Raw genomic sequence first — 6,000 nt, 5'->3', positions numbered from 1 at the left:
TGGAGTGGGTTGCCGTTGCCTTCTCTGGGTATTTGTCCTAAGGAAATAAAAACATTAACTCAAAAAGATCTCTGCAACCTCCCTGTCATTACAGTATTATTTTTTAATAATCTAAGTTTTTGCTGATAAATGAATGGATAAAGATGTGGTATCATATATAATGAGGCTTCCCTTGTGGCTCAGACAGTAAAGAATCTGCCGCAATGCAGGAGATCCAGGTTTGATCCCTGGATCAAGAAGATAGTATATATAATGGGTCATATGTAATGAAATACTACTCAGCTAAAAAATAGAATGAAACCTTGCCATTTGTGACAACATTAATGGACCTTAAGGGTATTATGCTACATGAAATAAACCAAAATACTGATGATTTCACTTACATGTGGGCTCTAAAAAATATAACAAATGAACAAACAAAAGAAAACAAACTTCATAGAGAACAGATTGGTAGTTGCTAGAGAAGAAGTCGGTGGTGGGTGGGACAAATGAGTGAAGAGGGTAAAGAGGTACAAATGACCAGTTATAAAATAAGTCATGAGGATGTAATGTACAGCCTAATGACTGTAGTCAGTATTGTAATATTTATTTGAAAGTTGCTAAGGATCTAATCTTAAACATTCTTATCACAAGAAAAGAAACTAATTTTGTGTGGTGATGGATGATAGCTAGACTTATTGCAGTGAGCATCTCACAGTCCACATAAATATAAAATCGTTATGTTGTACACTTGAACCTATTATATGTCAATTAAACCTCAATTTTTACATGAAAATTAGCATCTTTATTAACTAAAAAATCAATAAAATTAAAAGTCAAACAAAAATGAAGTAGCAATAATAATTGCTGAAAAAAGTTTCATAACTATTTCAGTTAGCACAGCAACTATTTCCATTTTTGCATATTACCATCTATTTCTTTCTCATCTGCAGTTATATTTAATTAAAGCTATAAAATAGCATATTATTTTGTATAATACTTTTTCATGGCCACTACCTTTATAATATCTTTTTTTTATTGTCGTAAATCATGTTTTCAAATGTCTTCCTTTTCACTGAGGTGACTCTAGTGGTAAGCAACCTGTCTGCCAGCGCAGGAGACAGAAGAGATATGGGTTCAATCCCTGGGTGAGAAAGATCCCCTGGAGGAGGGCATGGCAACCTAATCCAGTGTTCTTGCCTGGAGAGTTCCATGGACAGAGGAGCCTTGTGAGCTACAGTCCACAGGGTCTCAAAGAGTCAGACACCACTGAAGTGACTTAGCACATGCACACACAATACCTACTTAGCCGGTATCCTATATTTGGCCATTTGTATAGCTTTTAAATAATTAACAGTGAATATTTTTATTTGGTTTTTGTTTGTTTTCTTATCTACCAGATTATATTTTTTAAGGATACATTCCCAGGAATGCTATTTATGAAACAATATACAAGCAACTTCATGGGTCTAAGTAGTTCTACCAGTTTGGAAGTGCACTAGCAGAAATTTTCATTCAACATCACATAAGTTCAGAAAATATGCTGGTTAAGTTTCTGTTTGTGTGATTTATTTGTTATTATAGTGCAAATGGTAAGTAAATTTAGACTTACAAGATGAGGAAGACTTGGACTAAAGGAATGCCAGAAAAAAATCAGTATTTGCCTAGAAATTTTATTATGATGATGCAAATTCCCTGTTGAAAGCATAAGAAAAACATTCATGAACTAAGTACAGAATGATGGTCCCAAACAAGTATAGCCAAAATGTATATAGCAAAAAGACCAAAACAAACAATAAAAACAATTTCAAGTAATATCAGTTTTTATTTTGGTAAACACGGTGTCAATCTTAGATGGAGAATGATGCCTGGAAGCCAGAGATGGCTCCATCTTCAGCAAAAGTATTATAGTTTCAAAAGGAAAGGTTTTTTTACTCAGACAAGAAAACTCAATTTTTTAAATGCAAAAAAAAGATAACAAATTCTTTCTCAAAATGTCTGTTACTTTCCTTTCCTTTTCCTCAGGTAATTACTTAAAGGAAAGCAAATTGGATATATTTATTAATAGAAAGATGTTAAAGAATGAGTGAAAGGCAAAATGATAGGATAATGAAAGAGGAACTCCCCAGGTCAGTAGGTGCCCAATATGCTACAGGAGATCAGTGGAGAAAGAACTCGAGAAAGAACTCTAGATAGAATGAAGGGATGGAGCCAAAGCAAAAAAAAATACCCAGCTGTGGATGTGACTGGTGACATAAGCAAGGTCTGATGCTGTAAAAAGCAATATTGCATAGGAACCTGGAATGTCAGGTCCATGAATCAAGGCAAATTGGAAGTGGTCAAACAAGAGATGGCAAGGGTGAACATCGACATTCTAGGAATCAGTGAACTAAAATGGACTGGAATGGGTGAATTTAACTCAGATGACCATTATATCTACTACTGTGGGCAGGAATCCCTCAGAAGAAATGGAGTAGCCATCATGGTCAACAAAAGAGTCCGAAATGCAATACTTGGATGCAGTCTCAAAAATGACACAATAATCTCTGTTCGTCTCCAAGGCAAACCATTCAATATCACAGTTATCCAAGTCTATGCCCCAACCAGTAACGCTGAAGAAATTAAAGTTGAGCGGTTTTATGAAGACCTACAAGACCTTTTAGAACCAACACCCAAAAAAGATGTCCTTTTCATTATAGGAGACTGGAATGCAAAAGTAGGAAGTCAAGAAACACCTGGAGTAACAGGCAAATTTGGCCTTGGAATGCAGAATGAAGCAGGGCAAAGACTAATAGAGTTTTGCCAAGAAAATGCACTGGTCATAGCAAACACCCTCTCGCATCAACACAAGAGAAGACTCTACACATGGACATCACCAGATGGTCAACACCAAAATCAGATTGATTATATTCTTTGCAGCCAAAGATGGAGAAGCTCTATACAGTCAACAAAAACGAGACCAGGAGCTGACTGTGGCTCAGATCATGAACTCCTTATTACCAAATTCAGACTCAAATTGAAGAAAGTAGAGAAAACAGCTAGACCATTCAGGTATGACCTAAATCAAATCCTTTATGATTATACAGAAATAGATTTAGGGCCTAGATCTGATAGATAGACTGCCTGATGAACTATGGAATGAGGTTCGTGACATTGTACAGGAGACAGGGATCAAGACCATCCCCATGGAAAAGAAATTCAAAAAGCAAAATGGCTGTCTGGAGAGGCCTTACAAATAGCTGTGAAAAGAACAGAGGTGAAAAGCAAAGGAAGAAAGGAAAGATATAAGCATCTGAATGCAGAGTTCCAGAGAATAGCAAGAAGAGATAAGAAAGCCTTCTTCAGTGATCAAAGCAAAGAAATAGAGAAAAGAAATGTAGAATCCATTCCAATATCCACCTCTCACTCTCCTCTGAGTCAAAATGTATACACATTGTGTCTTTTTTCCTGTTTGATACAGGTCGTCATTGCATCTTTAATTCATATATATGTGTTAGTATACTGTATTGTGTTTTTCTTTCTGTTACTTCCTTAATGGAATTCTACATGTATACTGTCATGTAAGAATTGAATCGCCAGTCATGTCTGACGTAGGGCAGCTGGGGGGAGGATGACAGAGAGATGTGTGGGAGGAGGGAGGTCATGGGAACATTAAGAAAAAAAAAAAAAAAAAAAAAAAAAAAAAAATAAATAAATAAATAAAAAAAAAAAATATTAAAAAAAAAAAGAAAAAGAAATAGAGGAAAAGAACAGAATGGGGAAGACTAGAGATCTCTTCAAGAATATCAGAGATACCAAGGGAACATTTCATGCAAAGAGGGGCTCGATAAAGGACAGAAATGGTATGGACCTAACAGAAGCCAAAGATATTAAGAAGAGGTGGCAAGAATACACAGAAGAACTGTACAAAAAGGATCTTCACGACTCGGATTATCATGATGGTGTGATCACTCATCTAGAGCCAGACATCTTGGAATGTGAAGTCAAGTGGGCCTTAGGAAGTATCACTACGAACAAAGCTAGTGGAGGTGATGGAATTCTAGTGGAGCTATTTCAGATCCTGAAAGATGATGCTATGAAAGTGGTGCACTGAAAATGCCAGCAAATCTGGAAGACTCAGCAGTGGCCACAGGACTGGAAAAGGACAGTTCTCATTCCAACCTCAAAGAAAGGCAATGCCAAAGAATGCTCAAACTACTGTACAATTGCACTCATCTCACATGATAGTAAAGTAATGCTCAAAATTCTCCAAGCCCGGCTTCAGCAAACGTGAACAGTGAACTTCCTGATGTTCAAGCTGGTTTTAGAAAAGGCAGAGGAACCAGACATCAAATTGCCAATATCCGCTGGATCATGGAAAAAGCGAGAGAATTCCAGAAAAGCATCTATTTCTGCTTTATTGGGGAGAAGGTAATGGCACCCCACTCCAGTACTCTTGCCTGGAAAATCCCATGGATGGACAAGCCTGGTAGGCTGCAGTCCATGGGGTCGCTAAGAGTCGGACACGACTGAGCAATGTCACTTTCACTTTTCACTTTCATGCCTTGGAGAAGGAAATGGCAACCCACTCCAGTGTTCTTGCCTGGATAATCCCAGGGACAGGGGAGCCTAGTGGGCTGCCGTCTATAGGGTCGCACAGTCGGACACGACTGAAGTGACTTAGCAGCAGTAGCAGGTGCTTTATTGACTATGCCAAAGACTTTGACTGTGTGGATCACAATAAACTGTGCAAAATTCTGAAAGAGATGGGAATACCAGGCCACCTGACCTGCCTCTTGAGAAATCTGTAAGCGTGTCAGGAAGCAACAGTTAGAACTGGACATGGAACAACAGACTGGTTCCAAATAGGAAAAGGAGTACATCAAGGCTGTATATTGTCACCCTGCTTATTTAACTTATATGCAGAGTACATCATGAGAAACGCTGGACTGGAAGAAACACAAGCTGGAATCAAGATTGCCAGGAGACATATCAAGAACCTCAGATATGCAGATGACACCACCCTTATGGCAGAAAGTGAAGAGGAACTAAAAAGCCTCTTGATGAAAGTGAGAGAGGAGAGTGAAAAAGTTGGCTTAAAGCTCAACATTCAGAAAACGAAGATCATGGCATCTGGTCCCATTACTTCATGGGAAATAGATGGGGAAACAGTGGAAACAGTGTCAGGCTTTATTTTTTTGGGCTCCAGAATCACTGCAGATGATGACTGCAGCCATGAAATTAAAAGACGCTTACTCCTTGAAAGAAAAGTTATGAGCAACCTATATAGTATATTCAAAAGCAGAGACATTACTTTGCCAACTAAGGTCCGTCTAGTCAAGGCTATAGTTTTTCCAGTAGTCATGTATGGATGTGAGAGTTGGACTGTGAAGAAGGCTGAGCACTGAAGAATTGATGCTTTTGAACTGTGGTGTTGGAGAAGACTCTTGAGAGTCCCTTGGACTGCAAGGAGATCCAACCAGTCCATTCTGAAGGAGATCAGCCCTGGGATTTCTTTGGAAGGAATGATGCTAAAGCTGAAACTCCAGTACTTTGGCCACCTCACGCGAAGAGTTGACTCATTGGAAAAGACTCTGATCCTGGGAGGGATTGGGGGTAGGAGGAGAAGGGGACGACAGAGGATGAGATGGCTGGATGGCATCACGGACTTGATGGACGTGAGTCTGAGTGAACTCTGAGAGTTGGTGATGGACAGGGAAGCCTGGCGTGCTGCGATTCGTGGGGTTTCAAAGAGTCAGACACGACTGAGCGACTGAACTGAAAGAATGAATATTAACTCATTTCGTTCAGTTCAGTTGCTCAGTTATGTCCGACTCTTTGCGACCCCATGAACTGCAGCATGCCAGGCTTCCCTTTCCATTACCAACTTCTGGAGCTTACCCAAACTCATGTCCATTAAGTTGGTGATGCCATCCAACCATCTTATCCTCTGTCATCTTCTTCTCTTGCCTTCAATCTTTCCCAGCTTCAGGGTCTTTTCCAACGTGTCAGTTCTTCATATCAGCTGGCCAGAGTATTGGA

This window comes from Capra hircus, chromosome 1 (genome assembly GCF_001704415.2).
Source record: "Capra hircus breed San Clemente chromosome 1, ASM170441v1, whole genome shotgun sequence".
In the NCBI taxonomy this organism is placed as follows: domain Eukaryota; kingdom Metazoa; phylum Chordata; class Mammalia; order Artiodactyla; family Bovidae; genus Capra; species Capra hircus.
This window is presented reverse-complemented; position numbering follows the sequence as displayed.